Genomic DNA, 19,684 nt, shown 5'->3' on the forward strand with positions numbered 1-19,684 from the left:
ACCGTCTGTTCAAAAGTTATGACAATTTAGATGTTTTGCAGAATCCGGTTTGTGACCTTGATATATTGGTATGACCTTGACCTCGTTAGTTTTATCAAAGTCAGGTAATCCTAAGATGTATGGTGGTAGTTTCATGTCACTGCGACTTCCGGTTCTGGAGTTTGTTATTGCATCATATTCAAATAGCCCCGTGCAGGTCCGGGTGTTAAAAGAATAGGCCTGCAGCAGCGCTAAGCTTGTCGTAAAAGGCGACTAAAAGTGCTCAGAAACCTAGCCGGGGGCTAGGCGCTCTGCCTACAGAGCAACTAGGATGTGTGCCCCAGGTGGTGGAATGGGGTACCCCTGGCATGTTACATGCTGGGGTTGTCAGGCTATAATACAGAAAAACTGACCGCAAACCATAGTGGTGCACCGTGTTGGGAAAGATGTCGCGTTCCTTGCACGTTAAAGAACCCTGCTGTGGTATTCGATAGGAGTAGGAACCTTTGCGCTCCGCCACAGGAGGCTAAATTGTCCGACCCTGCCCATCTCTCCCTTTTTCTAGTGGCAATCAAAATTTGTCCGCTCTATAATCCTTGTGTCCCATCCTTTTTGTTCATTTCATCATCATTTCATGTTCATCGTCTGAATATAGCTGAAATATTGCTGCTAGGACGTTAAACCCCAACAATAAACAAACAAATATATTCAAATAATCAGTGTGCTCAAAATGAGCTCTGCAATTGCCCAATTTGTTTTGTAATTTTGTCACATATGTTCTGCAAATTATCATACAGTTTTCAGATTTGAGATTTCTTGTCCCATTTTTGATCTTAATTGAAATTTTAGTTTTTCAGAGCGAGGGTATATATTTTAAAATGCACAATTGACACACAAATGATCAGTACACAGAATGAAAGATCTGCACAAGTACTGTTTGACACAATACCAAGGACCAATATAAAAAACCAATGATACTACAACAACTTAAATTTTTCATATTTTCCAATGGTTTTATATATTTCATTAATACCTATTTATAGATTTGATATTGCATCATTTTTTCAACTTCGTCGAAGGGGGTCATGTAATATATCATTTTAAAGGTCTAAATGAGTACATTTCAAAATCAGTGTTTCAACCATAAGTAATACATGTTCGAAGAGTAGGGTCATTCAGTGCAAAAGATTAAAGTTCTAAGAAGGTAATATTGCTGCATATCAAATGAAAGGTCTTAAAGCGTACATCCGAAATATCGATGGTTTGTCCCGACAAAATGAGTCGGATAAGGTCAATGAGTTCAAAGACTTAAGTTTTTTACATAGTTAGGTTGTCGCATATCAAATTAAAGGTCATAGCGTATACATCTTAAATAGCAATTTTTGATACAGAAAAAGAACCCACTTAATAAGTGCAAAATTCTAAAGATCGACGAAAGTAGGGTTGTTGTATATCTAATGAAAGATCGTCAACTTTACATTACAAAAAAAAATGTTGGAAACATCGACAATTGCATTTGACTAGATTACCAACTGCAAAAAACAACAAACTTTTGTAGAAGGTTAGCATGTTATGTATCAAACCAAATGTCTTTAAGTGACTATTTCAAAGAAATAGATTTCATTTATATATATATATATATATATAAAGATAATATGAGGTTTGGGTTAGGATCTCCCTTTTACATATCTTTTAACAGTTCATGTTCCATACACGTACGTGTATATCATGTATATGAACTTTTCGACGTTTTGTTGCAAAATACATGGCATTGGCGAATCTGTTAAGTTGGGGTAGTCCAATTAGCTGCCCATTACTGTACATGAAGTTTCGGAGACTCTACATTATACATATAGAGGTTATGTGCACATAAAAGTACTGTGTACATGTAGGTACATTCCCGAGGAGCTAGCGCAAACGATTTTTAGTATTGTTCTATATGTCAGACTGCATGTACTGACAACTCTTAATATGATTTTTAAGTTAACCAGTTTTTTTGTTTATGACTTCATGCAAATAAAGTAAAGTCTGTACACGAACATTATAAATATAATTTTAATCACCTTCATACTTAAACATTTTATATGTAAATATTACTCTTTTTTTTAAGATGTATACCGCATAAAATCTTTTTTAGTACTTGAAGTTTACTTATCATTTTTTGTTACATTTCCGATTCATAGAAAACCGTCACATTATGACTTTAGTTTACATGTTATTGTGTGTAAATAAATTATGAACTGTACAAGTACGAAGGATCCGTCAAGTCTACATTTGTTATATTAAGTATGTTTTATTCTTGTACAAAAGTACAAATAAGGGTAACCTGGTTAACTGGTTTTTGATATCAAAGCACTTAAATACATGTATGAACACGAATAAAATCTTAACTTGACAAACCTTTGATTATTTTTCAGGTTTCTGTATATATGTGCATGTATTACTCAAGATTCTCCCTCAGTATTATTTCTCCATTGAGAATGGTAAAATTTGATTTTCAACTTTTGAAGTGGCTAAATAGTTTAGGAAATTGAAATGAGGTTGAAATTATAATCTCTTTTTCTGAGCTCATTTTATTATGATATTGTACACATGTGTATGCAAGTTAAAATATACAATGCACATGAAATGTTCTGTAAAAATGTTTTACAGCCATAGTGATGTCAGATGATGTTTTCCTTAGAATATTCAGTAGACATTGATTTTGAATTACACTATTTACTGTATATGACTATAGATGTAGAGGAACACCATACACTCAATCAACAAATGCAGACATAGATGTAAAACTACATATACGTTAAAAACAACATTTTTGATTATTTTTGTAAAGTATTCAAATAAATTCAACTCTTTTTCTTATATTTGCAGATAAAATTTAAAAGGATGAGGGTTTTGTTTAGTATCAAGACATTAATACTACTCACGTAAAAGTAACTAAGTTTTATTAAATTGTGAAGATTTACAGGATTTAATGAAATAGAGATTCTAAAGAAAAGTCAGTGACACTGTTTTGCAATACTGAATGTACATACACGTTTATACGTTGGTTCTGAAACCAAATGATACTGACAGTGCCTCATAATATATTTGATACAGCTACAAAACAAGTACTATACATGTATATAGTATACATTTTTTTGTCCAAGGAAACTTTTTTTCAGGCTACAATGTATAGAACTATTTAGATGTTGATGATAATTGTTTGGTACAATATTTAGTTGAAATATTGATTTTGAAGTGTTAACTGTGAGCAGTATCAAAGGATTTAGCCTGAAAGTCCTTCACATACCGCTATTTTAATTTTGTTTCATAAGAATGTTATCTGTTGAGTACATGACTGTAAGTGGGATTTTTTTTTTCATTATAAATGCGGTTTTATCCTCTTTTCCTAGAGAACTGTTTAACTAGGACTAATGTAAAAACAAAGACCTTATAGATGTAAATTCTTAGCAAATTACACACTACTATGTTAGTCGTAAGAAAGAGTAATTGACAGGCTTTTTAGGGAATTGGAGCATTCCCAAACCTCGAATTTGCCTATATATATATATATATGTATATATTTAATATAATAGTCTCACCTCAAAACGTATATTGGTATGGTGCTGACAGCGGCGTCACCGTCGGCGGCGTCTGTGTCGTCGTCCATATTAACTTGGTTTTGGTGTGATGACTTTATAGTTATGGTTGATCAATTGTTATGAAATTTTGTTATGATTTTATTAACTACTAAATCTCCTAATTGATTTTAAGTTTATTGCCCCTACCATTTTAAAATAAAGGCCATCCATGTAACTGACATATACCACACTGTAGGTTTCTGTTAATCTAAAAAAAAAAAAAAACTCAGAATCCAGAATTTTATGAAGCTAACCTATATAAAGTGAAATGGTCGATCCTTAATGACATAGCAAGTTCAACACATCTTCAAGAAAGAAGCATTGTAATATGTATATGACTTGTCCTATGGCAATCTATAGTGGAATTTATTCCCCATTTAGATGTTTAGTAACGCATGTCAATGGATATTTATCAACATCTGCATAGTTCAATTATTGATCTCAATAAATGGAGAAGTTTTCTAGATAATGCAAACACGTTCAAGATAAAACGTATACATGTTCAAATTTGTTCTTCGGGCAATACCAGTCTGCGTCCGTACTTGCTCCTCGTGCAATACCAGTCTCTGTCCACACTTGTTTAAATATAAATGTAATAGGTGTTTATGCATGGGATTGAATTAAACTAATGAAGTTATTTCAAAAGTACTTACGTAATACTATAAACATGTAATCTTCATATTCTTAATTTGCAGATTCAATATCAATAAAACGACATTATTTATTTGGGAGAATAAATGATTGATAATTTAATAAATAAGCTAAACGTCATATAATTGAATGTTTACTTGCTTAAACTTATAGCTTTGTAACTTGTTGCTATTTTGTTCTTAAAATCCTTAAACAATTTTAACCATTGGGATATACATGTATGCTAGTGTAGCAATCAGATATTTTCGCCAGTTCAGTCTGACTACTCTAGTAAGAAGAACTGCATCTACTTTGAAGCTTCACTGATTATTATATATGTTCTACGTCAGTTTTTTACTTGTTTGAGAGCGGAAAGTCTGTGAGTTTAGCATTAGGTTTTGTATCCACGTCGTTTGTTTTTGTTTTAGTTATTCCACGCGTGTTGTCTTTTGATTTCAGTTTTATGTTTTACTCTTGATTCCATTCTCACGCTTTCAGTCCCGAATGTATAATGTTTGTGTCACAATCACATTGTCTCTAATTCTGTGGTTTACGAAATTTAAAACTATGCCGGATTTTTTTTTCAATAGAAAAGGCAATTACACTACACACGTGCACACAGTGTACATGGTGCGGCACTGATGTAACATCCTGTTGGCGACATAACTTTGGTTGTTCAGAAGAATACACGACATTTCCCCAAAACACCAAAATCAATACAAACCTTCCTTTACCCTGTTATGAAATTTATCAAGATCAACCTAATAATCGAATGTAGACATGAATCTTTCCGTATTGCTGAAAGCATGCAACTCACACCCCTTTCTCATCAAATCTATCTATGTACATGTATAAATACTATAATACCCGCAATCAAAATTACATTAAGTTTCATCCTTTTTGTTTACTTAATAAAGCATGGTCAACTTCGTGTAACAAAACACACCTATCGCATCTGCAAGTATATAATGCAACCTGATAGTAATTAATTCTAATTCAACAAGGAATGTATAGCTTCCCGGTTGAAGTTTGATACGACCGTAGAGGTAGAACGCTCAACAATTTGGGCAAGTATTAACACAACATTCAAGCTTGATACAAGTCTGAATTTTCCATTTGGTTAATAGAAACTTAATCAGGATCATAACGAGAATCATTATAGGATTAAACAGCTATTTGCGGTCGTTCGTGAATGTATGAACGGATCGCGGGAATTTATAACACAAAACTGTCTTAAAATCTCAACACAAAACTACAACATACTTACATGGATTGTGTGGACCCATTGATGGTCCCAACGTTTACACATCCATTTGTTATAAAACAATATAATTATCATCTTATACTAATTTTATAATTTATTTTGCAGTGTCCGAAGAGCCAGTACTGACGAAATACCCAGGAAATTGTTGCTTGAAATAAATTATTGCTCGCAAAAAGTTAATTTGCGTTCTTTCTACTAAAGATACAAAATTTTAGGAAAATGGCACCAACTTTAATGCTTTAATTTTTACACAAGAATGATAGGAAATTTCTCATACATGTAATTTCGTGTAATCTAAAACAACTATACAGTTTCCTTTTAGAGTTGTGGGATTTCAGTACAGAAATATCATTATTCTATGTAACCGATAGACACCACACTGTTAGTTTCTCTTAAACTAAAAAATCATAGAGTCCAGATTTAGAGCAACCAACATACATTAGTAGTATACTATGAGTTCCAGTCTTATCATTTTTCGGGAGATGCACCCCAATGCGCATGCGCATGACGTCACACCCGGTTCTCAAGGGAGAAGGGAGGGGACCGGTAGAGGGAGGGGGACCGGAAGTGAAACTTGGGTATGATCAAAAGTGACCGGTAGAGTGAGGGAGGCCTGAAGTGGACCTTGGTCATGACGGGAAGTAGACCTTGGGTTACCGGAAGTGGACTTACATGGGGACCAATAAAGGGAAAATGGGGACCTTTTGATGTAGGAAGGGGGTCTTAAAGCGTGGGAGGGAGGAAACGACCTCCATTGATATCCTCATTAAATGTCCTAATTAGTGTCATTATATACCATAGGCAGGTAAGTATAAAAAAGAGAGGTGTATTATGACAAGAGTTATCTTTCTTTGTTTATATTGCTTTTTTATTTTTACATTTTCATTTTTTTTTAATTATTTTTGTAAATTAATTGTAATTGCATTGTCTTTGTGAAATAATTGAATGGGCACTTTGGATTGATTTTAAATTTTGATTTCTTGTGTTCAATGGATTGTGTAATTTGAATAGATGTCTCACGGATTAGACAAATGTTTGAAACTTTCCATTTTACTGGTGATTTCAATAGCCCGTGTATTGATTTTTAACCGCTTCTTATTGTTTTATTAATACATCTCAGGCGTAAGAACATGTTGTGCTATGTTTACAACAGGGACATCAATTTTTATCATTGTTTTTATTATTTTTGTTTTTGTATTCAGTTTGAGTAATTAATGTTTCTATTTTGACTAACCACTAAATTATCCTGACAATTATAAGGTTTACAATTGATGTTTACAATCGGAACGTTAAGAGCTTTTGAATTTTTGAGCTTTTTGAATTGATTTTAAATTTTGATTTCTTGTGTTCAATGGATTGTGTAATTTGAATAGATGTCTCACGGATTAGACAAATGTTTGAAACTTTCGATTTTACTGGTGATTTCAATAGCCCGTGTATTGATTTTTAACCGCTTCTTATTGTTTTATTAATACATCACAGGCGTAAGAACATGTTGTGCAATGTTTACAACAGGGACATCAATTTTTATCATTGTTTTTATTATTTTTGTTTTTGTATTCAGTTTGAGTAATTAATGTTTCTATTTTGACTAACCACTAAATTATCCTGACAATTATAAGGTTTACAATTGATGTTTACAATCGGAACGTTAAGAGCTTTTGAATGGCGTATTGCCTTTCATTTAAGATTTTTAAAGTCGACCATTTCATCACCTATTACAGACCCACTCAACCTTTTCATTTTTATGGAGCTCCATCGGGTAAATTCCCTTTTTTCATTGTTTACATGTCGCGTGTACTTAACCGGTTATGGGGTTGATTTGGGTAAACCATTGATTTGTTGATTTTTTTCTCTCCATATTTTCATTCGTACTTTGTTTCTTACGCCCTTTTTTGTTTGAGACTTGTGTACTCGTTTAATTCTGTTATATTGTTATCATAAGGAGATTGAACTTGTTACTGCTATAATATTTTCGATATTTGCATGTCGCGTACACTCAAACTTTTCGTCGATTTTATCCGTGTTATGGGGTTCTATTGGGTAAATTCCTCTTTTCATATTTTCAATGTTTACATGTTGCGTGTACTAGATTTGACCCGTTATGGGGGTAAACCATTGACGAATTTTAAATTTCTCTCCATATTTTCATTCGTATTTTGTTTCTTACGCCCATTTTTGTTAACGTTTGAGACTTGTGTGCTCGTTTAAATCTTTTTCTTTTGTTACTATAAGGAGATTGAACTTGTTATTGCTATAGTATGTCTTCAAGTCGCGTACACCCTTTGAACGTGTTATGGGGCTCTATCGGGTAAACCGGTTTCTTCTTCATATTTTCAATGTTTACATGTCGCGTGAACTAGATTTGACCCGTTATAGGGTAAACCATTGAACTGTATACGGAATTTTATTTTTCTCTCCTTATTTTCATTCGTGGTTTGTTTCCTTCGCCCCATTTTTTGTTTAAGTATTGTATGATGGGTTCTTTATAAGGAGAATGAACTTTTTCCTGCTATAGTATGTTTTCTAGTTACTTACACCCAAACTTTGACCCGTGTTATGAGGCTCTGATAATAAATATGTTTGTTTATGCTATCGCTAACGGTTTTAATAGGTGTTATCGGTTTTGAGCTACTCTGTCTTGTAAGGAGGTCTTTCTTTAGTCTAGATTTATTACACAACAAGATTTTTTTTCTTTTATATTTTATTTACAATTCCTTTTTATGAACTATCCTCTCACTCTATAAGGTTCTGGCACCGTAGGTCAATATGATTCATCTTGTTGAACTTTAGTAACTTTCTTGATTTCTTAAAGTCGTTGTTTCTTATACAAGGATGCACGATTTTCCGCTCTGGTTTCCACTAGTATTTGATATTCTGACGTTGTACGTTTTACGTTCTTAATACAGCTACACGATCTTTGTTTCGAACTCCTCTCTATACAGTTCAATTTATAGGTGTCACATATGTTTTTTGGTTGTTTTTTTTTCCTTCCTCCAGCTGGTCTATCACGAGGTCATTTTGGGACCTCTTCTTCTTTTGACAGTTCATTCTTTGGTTAATTGTGCACGTTCTGTCGTCCATTGCACGTGTATGGCATCACATCTTGTGACCTCTTCTAAATGAATCCCTCGACAGGGAACTATCTTGTTAATCTTCATTGCTCCGAGTGCGTCCATCGCCTTCACGGGTCATTCACGAAGTGACTACACATCCTTTTTCATCTCTATTTATACTTTTTTTTTTCATCCAAGAACACATCCTGAATTTCCCATGGGACAATGTTGCTTCTCAATCTCAAGTTGTCGGGAGTGTCCTGTTTCATGTCGATCAATAAATATTCGTTGGGTTTGGCGCTAGCATACTCGTACGATTTCATAAAGTAGATTGTCTTTTTGGGTAACATTTGTTGGGCCATGTTCATGGCCTGTGATACGTCTCTATGATTTTTAAACAGAACCAAGTAATGGGTATTCAGACTGATGATCCTGTGATACTTGTTTTTGTTGAACGAATTCTGAACCAGGAACATGACACTTATATGTTTATGGTAAGAATATTTCGTGAAGAGATGCGAGATAGATTCAGCGACCGAATTCATCATATCTTCTAGAATAAGCAAGTGTTTCTTTCTGGGATCCAAGGTGTCAAGATCGGGGAGTCCTTGTACAAAGTCGACATTCTCCATGGTTCCATAAATGATCTGGTACACATAGTACCACCACGTTATTCGATCAGGTCTAGTAGTCAATTCATCAAAGTATCTTGAATTTCTTTCCTCAAAGAATACCGGTGAAGTCCGGTCATCAAAGTATCATAGTCCGATACGTCGGTTTGACTGGGTCTTATCTGTGGGTAGGGTCTGAACCTTGTTGTGTCTGAATTTTTACGATGAACAAATCTCATATGTCTGTTTAAACTATCCATTCTACTCAATGACTTTGAACAGATGGAACAGGGGAAAATGTTTTGTCTACGACAGTCCATGTACATCTGTCACTTTTTCTGGGTTAAACTCGTTTTTATATGGTTTCTAGAGCATTGTTTGTTTGTGTGTATGTTTGTACGTGTGTTTGTGTGTATGTATGTGTGTGTGTGTTTGTATATACGTGTGTTTGTGTCTGTACGTGTGTGCGATAAGATAATACCAACACTAACATTCATAACACAAATGTCTTAACACCAAGCCTTAACCAACACAAAACCTCCGATAGACACAAATAACCCTGCGCAATTCTGAAGATTTAACCCTAACCCTATAATTAACTATACACTTAAACATAATCTTAATCCTCACCCTTACCCTAACCCTAACCCTAACCCTTACCACTAACCTTAACCCCTAACCCTAACCTGAACTTAACCATAAACCTGGACAAATATCAACATCTGAACCGATCCTTAAATATAACCCCAAGCTTAACGATAGGCTTAACCCTTGCCATAGACTTGATACTTTATATAAAGGTTGAGTCTAACAACTTTCTGGACACTAGACCTTATCTGAAACTCTAACCCCAAATCTAACCCTAAGTCAACCCCTACTGACCTTAACTCTACACATAACACTAGGCGTAACCCTATACTTAACCATACACTTAACCCTAACCCTAACCCTAATCCGAACTTAACCATAACCCTAGACAAACATCAACGTCTGACCTCAACCTTAACCATAACCCCTAAGACCTTATCTGAAACTCTGACCCTAACCCTAACACGAGACCTTAGTACTATACATAACACTAGGCGTAACCCTATACTTAACCATACACTTAATCTGCCTTTCCCTAACCTAACCCTAACCTTTACCACTAAACCTAACCTGAACTTAACCATAACTCTGAATAAACATCATCATCTGACCCCAATCCCCATAACAAACTCTATGTGTGACTTTCATAAAGTCTAAGACCTGACATAGACATAACTCTAGACTTAACCATAACCCTAGACAAAGGGCAACATCCGACCTCAATCTTAAAAATAACCCTAGGCCTAAATCTACACATAACCATAAACTTAACTCTTTGATCTAACGGTTGACTCTAGCAACTGTCTTGGTACTAGACCTTATCAGAAATTCAGACCCTAACCCTGGGGTCGACAAATTTTGAAATAGGGAGAGGTGGGTAGGGTCGGGCAATTTAGCCTCCTGTGGCGGAGCCCTATGGTTCCTACTCCAGGAGAATACCACAGTAGGGCTTTTTAACGTGCGAGGAAAGTGGCATATTTCCCAACACGGTGCACCACTATGGTTTGCGGTCAGGTTTTCCGTATTATAGCCTGACAACCCCAGCATGTAACACGCCAGGGGTACCCCATTCCACCACCTGGGGCAGACATCCCAGTTGCTCTGTGGGCAGAGCGCCCTAGCCCCCCGGCTAGGGTTCTGAGCACTATTTAGTCGCCTTTTACGACAAGCTTAGCGCTGTTGCAGGCCTATTCTTTAAACACCCGGACCTGTACGGGGCCATGACACTTTGTGTAACCCCTATACTTTATCAAACACTTAACCATACACTTAATCCTTATCCTTACCCTAACCTCCTTACCACTAACCCTAACCCCTAACCCGAATTTAATCATAATCCTGGACAAACATCAGCATCTTACCGCAACCTTAAACATAACCTTAAGCCTAACCTAACACTTTACCATAAACTAAACTCTTGCCGAGACCTAAGTCTTGATCTAACTTTAACCGAAACCTAACCCAGACCTATCTCTAGACATAATCCTAATCCTAGACATAACCTTATCCCTTGACAAAGACATAACCCTATACCGAACAATAGATTTAAATGTAATCAAGAGAAGACCTAACCCTAGATCTCACCGTATCTAAGACGAATAACTTACCCGAGATCTAACACTAAATCTTACCCTAACCCGTGACTTATAACCCTCACTATAACACTTATCTTAGCTTTTACCCTAACCCTCTTTAGCCCGGTCTTTTCTATGTTTACTCAACACCAACTTTACCATAAACCTATCCTAACACATTATCTAGCTTAAAATTGTGACTATTTGTAGTTTGTTTTTTAGGTCTAGTCTTCACTTTTGCTCTGACAATGTTTCTATTGCAAACCCAAACTTTCTTTAGACTTGTCTTTTGTATGTAAACCGTTACACCTCTTCAACCCTAACCCTAGGTCATGTGACTATGTTATAATGTATTCTTTAGGTCTAATCGGTATCATTATATTGTTTGTTTTTCTATTGTTTAGCACAAACCCTAACCCTTTACCCCAACTCTATCTCTAATCCTCTTTTCTGTTTGTTTTTTTCCATCATATAATCCTAACCCTTGACCCTAACTCTGACCCTAATCTTTGCTGTGGTTTTTTTTATTGTTTTAACACTTATCCTAAGCCTGACTCTTACCCTGACTTTAATCTTTGCTGTGGTTGTTTTTTTCTATTATTTCATAACTAACCCTTGACCCTAACTCTAACCCTTATCTCTACTGTTCTGTTAGTGGTTTCCATATTGTTCTATTTCATTTTCTATTATTCTCACCATAGCCCTAACCCTAATCTATGTTCTGGTAGTTTAACACTAACTATAATCCCAAGTTTCTTGTGTTCAGTAAGTCTTATCCGTATTGATCTGATTCTTTTTCTATTTTTCTCACTCCAACCCTATCCCTAACCCCTCACGCTAGCTCTAACCTAGTGTTAGGGTTAGATTAGGGTAAGAGTTAGGATTAAGATTATGGTTAAGTGTATGGTTAATTATAGGATTAGGGTTAAATCTTAAGAATTGCGCAGGGTTACTTGTGTCTATCGCAGGTTTTATAATGGTTACGGCTTGGTGTTAGACCTTTGTGTTATGAATGTTTTTGTTAGTGTTGGTATCGCACACACGTACAAACACACAAGTACACGTACACACACACGTACAAACAGACATCTACAAACAAACACGTACATACAACACACGTACAAACACACATGTACATACACACACACACGTATATACAAACACACACGTACATACAAACACGCGTACATACAAACACACATAAACAAACAACGTTCTAGAAACCATATAAAAGCGAGTTAGTTTAACCCGGAAAAAGTGACAGTTGTACATGGACTGTCGTAGAGTAAACATGTTCCCCTGTTCCATCTGTTCAAAGTCTTTGAGTAGAATGGATAGTTTAAACAGACATATGAGATTTGTTTACCGTAAAAACTCAGATACGACAAGGTACAGACCCTACTTACGGATAAGACCCAGTCAAACCGACGTATCGGACTATGATACTTTGATGACCGGACTTCACTGGTATTCTTTGAGGAAAGAAAATTAAGATACTCTGATGAATGGACTACGCCAAGACCCTTATAATACTTCGATGAAAGTGCTACACCAATCGACCCAGGATGAAACTCAAGAAAGCTTGCCAAAGGACACAACTGACGAAAACTTTTTTCATACATTCGACAGACGACCCCCATCCCTTTACCAGTGTAATAGCAGGACCCACAGGAAGTGGAAAAACGATGTTTGTACGTCGATTCGTACAAAACATGAAACACATGATGATGGCTAGACCCGATCGAATAACGTGGTGCTACGATGTGTACCAGACCATCTATGGAACCGTGGAGGATGTCAACTTTGTACAAGGACTCCCTGATATTGACACCTTGGATCCCAGAGAGAAACACTTGCTTATTTTAGACGATATGATGAATTCGGTCACTGAATCTATCTCGCATCTCTTCACGAAATATTCTCACCATAAAAATATAAGTGTCATGTTCCTGGTTCAGAATTCGTTCAACAAAAACAAGTATCACAGGACCATCAGTCTGAATGCCCATTACTTGGTTGTTTAAAAATCCCAGAGACGTATCGCAGGCCATGACTATGGCCCAACAAATGTTACCCAAAAAGACAATCTACTTTATGAAATCTTACGAGTATACCACCGCCAAACCCAACGAATATTTATTGATCGACATGAAACAGGACACTCCCGACAACTTGAGATTGAGAAGCAACATTGTCCCATGGGAAATTCAGGATGTGTTCTTGGATGAAAAAAAGTATAAATAGAGATGAAAAAGGATGTGTAGTCACTTCGTGAATAACCCGTGAAGGAGATGGACGCACCCGGAGCAATGAAGATTAACAAGATAGTTCCCTGTCGAGGGATTCATTTAGAAAAGGTCACCAGACGTGATGCCATACACGTGCAATGGACGACAGAACGTGCACAATTAACCAAAGAATGACCTGTCAAAAGAAGAAGAGGTCCCAAAAAGACCTCGTGATAGACCAGCTGGAGGAAAGAAAAAAGCCAACCAGAAAACATATGTGACACCTATAAATGGAACTGTATAGAGAGGAGTTCGAAACAAAGATCGTGTAGCTGTATTAAGAACGTAAAACGTACAACGTCAGAATATCAAATACTAGTGGAAACCAGAGCGGAATATCGTGCATCCTTGTATAAGAAACAACGATCTTAAGAAATCAAGAAAGTTACTAAAGTTCAACAAGATGAATCATATTGACCTACGGTGCCAGAACCTTATAGAGTAAGAGGATAGTTCATAAAAAAGGAGGAGCTATATGGGAAATATAACGAACACTACCTGAAGTCATGTTGCCGAGGAACGAAATGAAGCGAAGGTTAAATAGAGTGGAAAAAACAGCCTTGACGTCAGCAATACTCGGACGGCAAGAAGACTCACAATGAAGCGGAATCATAAGAAGATCGGATCGTGAAGTGTTACTTAAAAAGGAAGAAGAATACTTTATGGAACAGACCATTTAGCAGGACCCGGTTTTGAAAAACAGACGACACCCCGACGAATGGAACCATGAGTATGAATTGTAAATAAAATATAAAAGAAAAAAAAATCTTGTTGTGTAATAAAACTAGACTAAAGAAAGACCTTCTTACAAGACAGAGTAGCTCAAAACCGATAACACCTATTAAAACCGTTAGCGATAGCATAAACAAACATATTTACTCTCAGAGCCTCATAACACGGGTCAAAGTTTGGGTGTAAGTAACTAGAAAACATACTATAGCAGGAAAAAGTTCATTCTCCTTATAAAGAACCCATCATACAATACCTAAACAAAAAATGGGACGAAGGAAACAAACCACGAATGAAAATAAGGAGAGAAAAATAAAAATCCGTAAACAGTTCAATGGTTTACCCTATAACGGGTCAAATCTAGTTCACGCGACATGTAAACATTGAAAATATGAAGAAGAAACCGGTTTACCCGATAGAGCCCCATAACACGTTCAAAGGGTGTACGCGACTTGAAAACATACTATAGCAATAACAAGTTCAATCTCCTTATAATAACAAAAGAAAAAGATTTAAACGAGCACACAAGTCTCAAACTTTAACAAAAATGGGCGTAAGAAACAAAATACGAATGAAAATATGGAGAGAAATTTAAAATTCGTCAATGGTTTACCCCCATTACGGGTCAAATTTAGTACACGCAACATGTAAACATTGAAAATATGAAAAAAGGAATTTAACCACTAGAGCCCCATAACACGGATAAAATCGACGAAAAGTTTGAGTGTACGCGACATGCAAATATCGAAAATATTATAGCAGTAACAAGTTCAATCTCCTTATGATAACAATATAAAAGAATTAAACGAGTACACAAGTCTCAAACAAAAAAGGGCGTAAGAAACAAAGTACGAATGAAAATATGGAGAGAAAAAAATCAACAAATCAATGGTTTACCCAAAACAACCTCATAACGGGTTAAGTACACGCGACATGTAAACATTGAAAAAAGGGAATTTACCCGATAGAGCTCCATAAAAATGAAAAGGTTGAGTGGGTCTGTAATAGGTGATGAATTGGTCGACTTTAAAAATCTGAAATGAAAGGCAATACACCATTCAAAAGCTCTTAACGTTCCGATTGTAAACATCAATTGTAAACCTTACAATTGTCAGGATAATCTTTAGTGGTTAGTCAAAATAGAAACATATATACAAATAGATGTAAAAAGCGGTTAAAAATCAATAGACGGGCTATTGAAATCACCAGTAAAATGGAAAGTTTCAAACATCTGTCTAATCCGTGAGACATCTATTCAAATTACACAATCCATTGAACACACACACACACACACACACAAAACCAAAATTTAAAATCAATTCAAAGTGCCCATTCAATTATTTCACAAAGACAATGCAATTACAATTAATTTACAAAAATAATTAAAAAACAATGAACGATAATGACAATGTAAAAATATAAAAAGGGAATATAAACAAAGAAAGATAACTCTTGTCATATACACCCCCTTTTTATACTTACCTGTTTATAGTATATAATGACACTAATTAGGACACTTAATGAGGATATCAATTGAGGTCGTTTCCTCCCTCCCACGCGTTAAGACCCCCTTCCCAGATCAAAAGGTGCACCTCTCGAAAAATGATAAGGCTGGAACTCCTAGTATACTAATTACATTAAGCGATATAGTCAATCTTCATCATGATATAAAATAGCAAAGTTCAAAACATCCATGCAGGGAAGAAGCAATGTAATGTGTATGTATATAACTTGTCTTATAACATTATTTTCTGAGAAAAAGGACTTTAACTTTGAAGAACAAGCATCCTCCATTTCCTCTATGTATAGCAGAGGAAATATCCTCAATCATTTTACCCCCTTACTTTTGTGATATTGGTCTAGATTTTATCCTAACATTAACCACACTTATAATAGGTGACTCGACCATCAACCTCCCTAAATATACAACATCAAATGCGATTTTATATTTATTGACGGTGGACATACTGATGATTCAGAAGTGCCTGAAAAAGATTTGTATAATTTTAAACCTATGGCAAAGGACAACCATATCGTAGTGGTGGATGTTTCGGTGTGGACTACAACCAGTGGATATACCAACTGGATCGATAAAGCCATAAACAAGGATGTACAGGACAATCTGATATGTCCTATTACATGTAAACCTATGTATTTACCTACCACGCAACTTGTTTCCAAAAATATTGTAAATGAATCACTGTTCAACTACTATTATTAAATATGACGAAAGTACTTCGGTCATTACTGTCATGATGCGCGTTTTACAACTTCCGTTTTCTGTAAATACATCAAACTTGTCTAAACCGAACCCTTTTGGAGTTTCAAATTGCTCCAATTTAGACAGGTTTCCGTTTCGCCAGGTTCAAAATAGATTTAAACTGATATGATGTTACTGGGAAGTATCTGGTTTAGGTATGTTTTTGGATTATTCAGTCAGGGCTGGGTTGAGATAGGTTTGACTGTACCAATTTTTACAAAAAATATTGATTAGTTAGGTCGGACTGTTCACTAAAAAAAATAAGTCAAATGGGCATTAATACCGGGTTTGGTATAAAGTGAGTTTACTGCTAGTAGTCCTTAGTTTGTACATTTTTAAAAAATTATATTCAGTTTCTTTATTTCCGTTGTAACTAGGGAGTCAGACCTTTTTAAACTGATTTTTAGTTGTGCTTAATTGTGCAATATTTTTTCCTCAGTGGGCAGATTTTAAAAGGGGAGGACTGTGATCATGCAAAAGGACTTTAACTCCGCCGCATTTTTTGCGTCTGTCCCCAGTTTGAATTTTTTAATTAGTTTATATCTATGTTACTTGAGTAATTGGTAACTCTTTTACTGTAACTGTGTATAATGATGTTTTGGGCCAGCTGCAGCCTTCCCTGTGGTGTGAGGGTTTCCTCGTCGTTCACTGAAGACCAATGGGTGACATTTTCATCTAGGTGGGATTGTTGTCTCTTTGACATATTCACCATACCTATTCTCGTTATGTTATCTTAATTTAAGGGCTGCTATATTCAATCTACATTACTTCAATAAGAAAGAGTGTTGGAATTGTTGTTTTAGACCTCCATGTAGTGAAATTGACATTGTAAACGACAAATGAACAGTCAAACAAACTTTTTCATGATCTGAAGTAAAGCATGCTGCAAACAAGTGCAATAATCAGCGTCAACACAAGCATATAATATACTACGGTAGTGTTTGTTCCCATTTACCATTTCTGGGTCAAATTCCTCACCTCTGTATACTATAAAAATCGCATTGCACTTTGATATATTATATATATATATATATATATATGCATTGTAAGAGCATAATTTCAAAGTATACGCCGACCTTAAAACAAAGCCGAAATGCATACAGTAAAACCTGTCATAACAGACCCTTTCAGACGGAAGGTTTGGTTTGGTTTAGGCAGGTATTTGCTTTACACAGGTTAATAGCAATAGACAAAATGGGACTTCAAAATATGTCTAATATAGACTGGTTGTCGGATTATTCAGGGGTTGGTTAGACAGGTTACACTGAGCTTTAATATCATGTTTGTAATTTACCACACATATTATTTTCTTAAGGGAGTATAAGGGGATGACCATTAGATTCTTAGGGAGAGCTGCAAATTTTTTTCAGGTCAGAAATTTTATTTCCAGCCTGGTGAAAGTCAGATTATTTTTATCATAACCTTGGCTAGATTATTTATTTTCACTGCTCGTAAAACAGTCTATTTTTTTCTATGACAATTTAAATGTGCATATCCAGGTTACAAAAATAGGGGGTTTGATTTCTGTATGTGTTACTTTCTATGTTTATTATTAAAGACATTATTAAATGAAGTCCATTCGCTATAATACAAGGCATAGTTCGTATATATCCGACAGAAGGGATTCCTGGACCTGAAATATGCTTCAAATTTAGTGGGATATATTGCGAGGGACTTTTTAGGGGACAGATTAGCATATCTATGTATATGAATGAAATCTAGAATGGTAATATTCAACTGTAGTGCGTGGGCTGAGTTAACTACCCCTCCCCCTGCTCCCTCACTCATCAACTAAAATATGATTTTCAAGTACCCTTACACCTCTCATTTACGACTCTGTCGCAAAAATATAACCTGAAGCATTTTTGAATTTTTTTGCTACTTTTTTAACCTCGTTTCAAAGCAAAAATCAATTTTTAACATTTTTTTAAAATTCATTTAGTAACAGCGGCCATGTTTTTCGATGCATAAAAAATCTAACACAACTTTTGTGCAAGATGCCATAAGGAACGTCTGTGCAAAGTTTCATATAATTCCACTCAGTTGTTTCAGAGAAGAAGATTTTTGAAAAAGTATTAACGGACGACGACGGACGCCTTCGGTCAGATGAGCTAAAAAGGGAAATTTTTGGAATTTCATATTTTCTTCCATTTCACCTGTGATGGACTTTTTTTTCAAATACCGTACTTCAAACAAGCTTTTGTATATTCAAATACAATTATTTAACGTTTTAGTTTCTGAATCAGCCCGAGTAATAAATATTTGAACTTTTCCAAGTCCAATTAGGTGAATAATTTCCACCCCATTCATGAAAAGAATACCTCAACATGAACCAAAATGCTTATTTTTAGCATTAAATATAATCGATGTAAAAAAAGACATGTTGGATACTTGTGTTTTATATATCGATGTATTCAACATATCATCTCATTTCATGCGAGTATTTTTCAGTTTCAATGTGACAATAGTGAGTTTTTTTTATAAAATGGGGAATTTTCGGAATTTCATAGTTTCTTCAATTTCGCCTGTAATGGGCAATTTTTTTCTAGTACCCTACTTCATACAAGCTTTTGTATATTCAAACACATTCATGTAGCATCTTACATTTCTAATGAGCCAAGTCAATGCATAATAAAACGTATTCCAGGTCATTTGGGCAAAAAATCTGCCCCAATGTGAAATAAAAATTATCGTTTATAGCATACACGAACTGTACACATTGTTTATTTGGCATTTATTATGGAGATCTTGTATCAACCATAATTATTGCTTTAATTGTCCGAAAGACGACACAATATTAAAAAGGGAAATTTAAGAATTCACATATTATTACACATTTTACCACGTAAATTATATATTTTTTGTTTAAAATATCACAGTTTTAATATGGTTTTATTCGCTATCACTATTTTTATACATATAAAGATAGCAACTGCGATGAATGATTGCCATACATGTATCAAGCACCATTTTAAAATGCTAATCTACGACATACTAATTGTGGCTTTTCATGAAAATTTTAGTGGGTGTGTGGTACCATTCTCTCGCCTAAATGGCCTAGAATACGTTAAAGTATGCATTG

The sequence above is a fragment of the Perna viridis genome, chromosome 6, assembly GCF_037379345.1.
Source record: "Perna viridis isolate PV_CMFRI_1.1 ecotype Kerala chromosome 6, ASM3737934v1, whole genome shotgun sequence".
Lineage (NCBI taxonomy): Eukaryota > Metazoa > Mollusca > Bivalvia > Mytilida > Mytilidae > Perna > Perna viridis.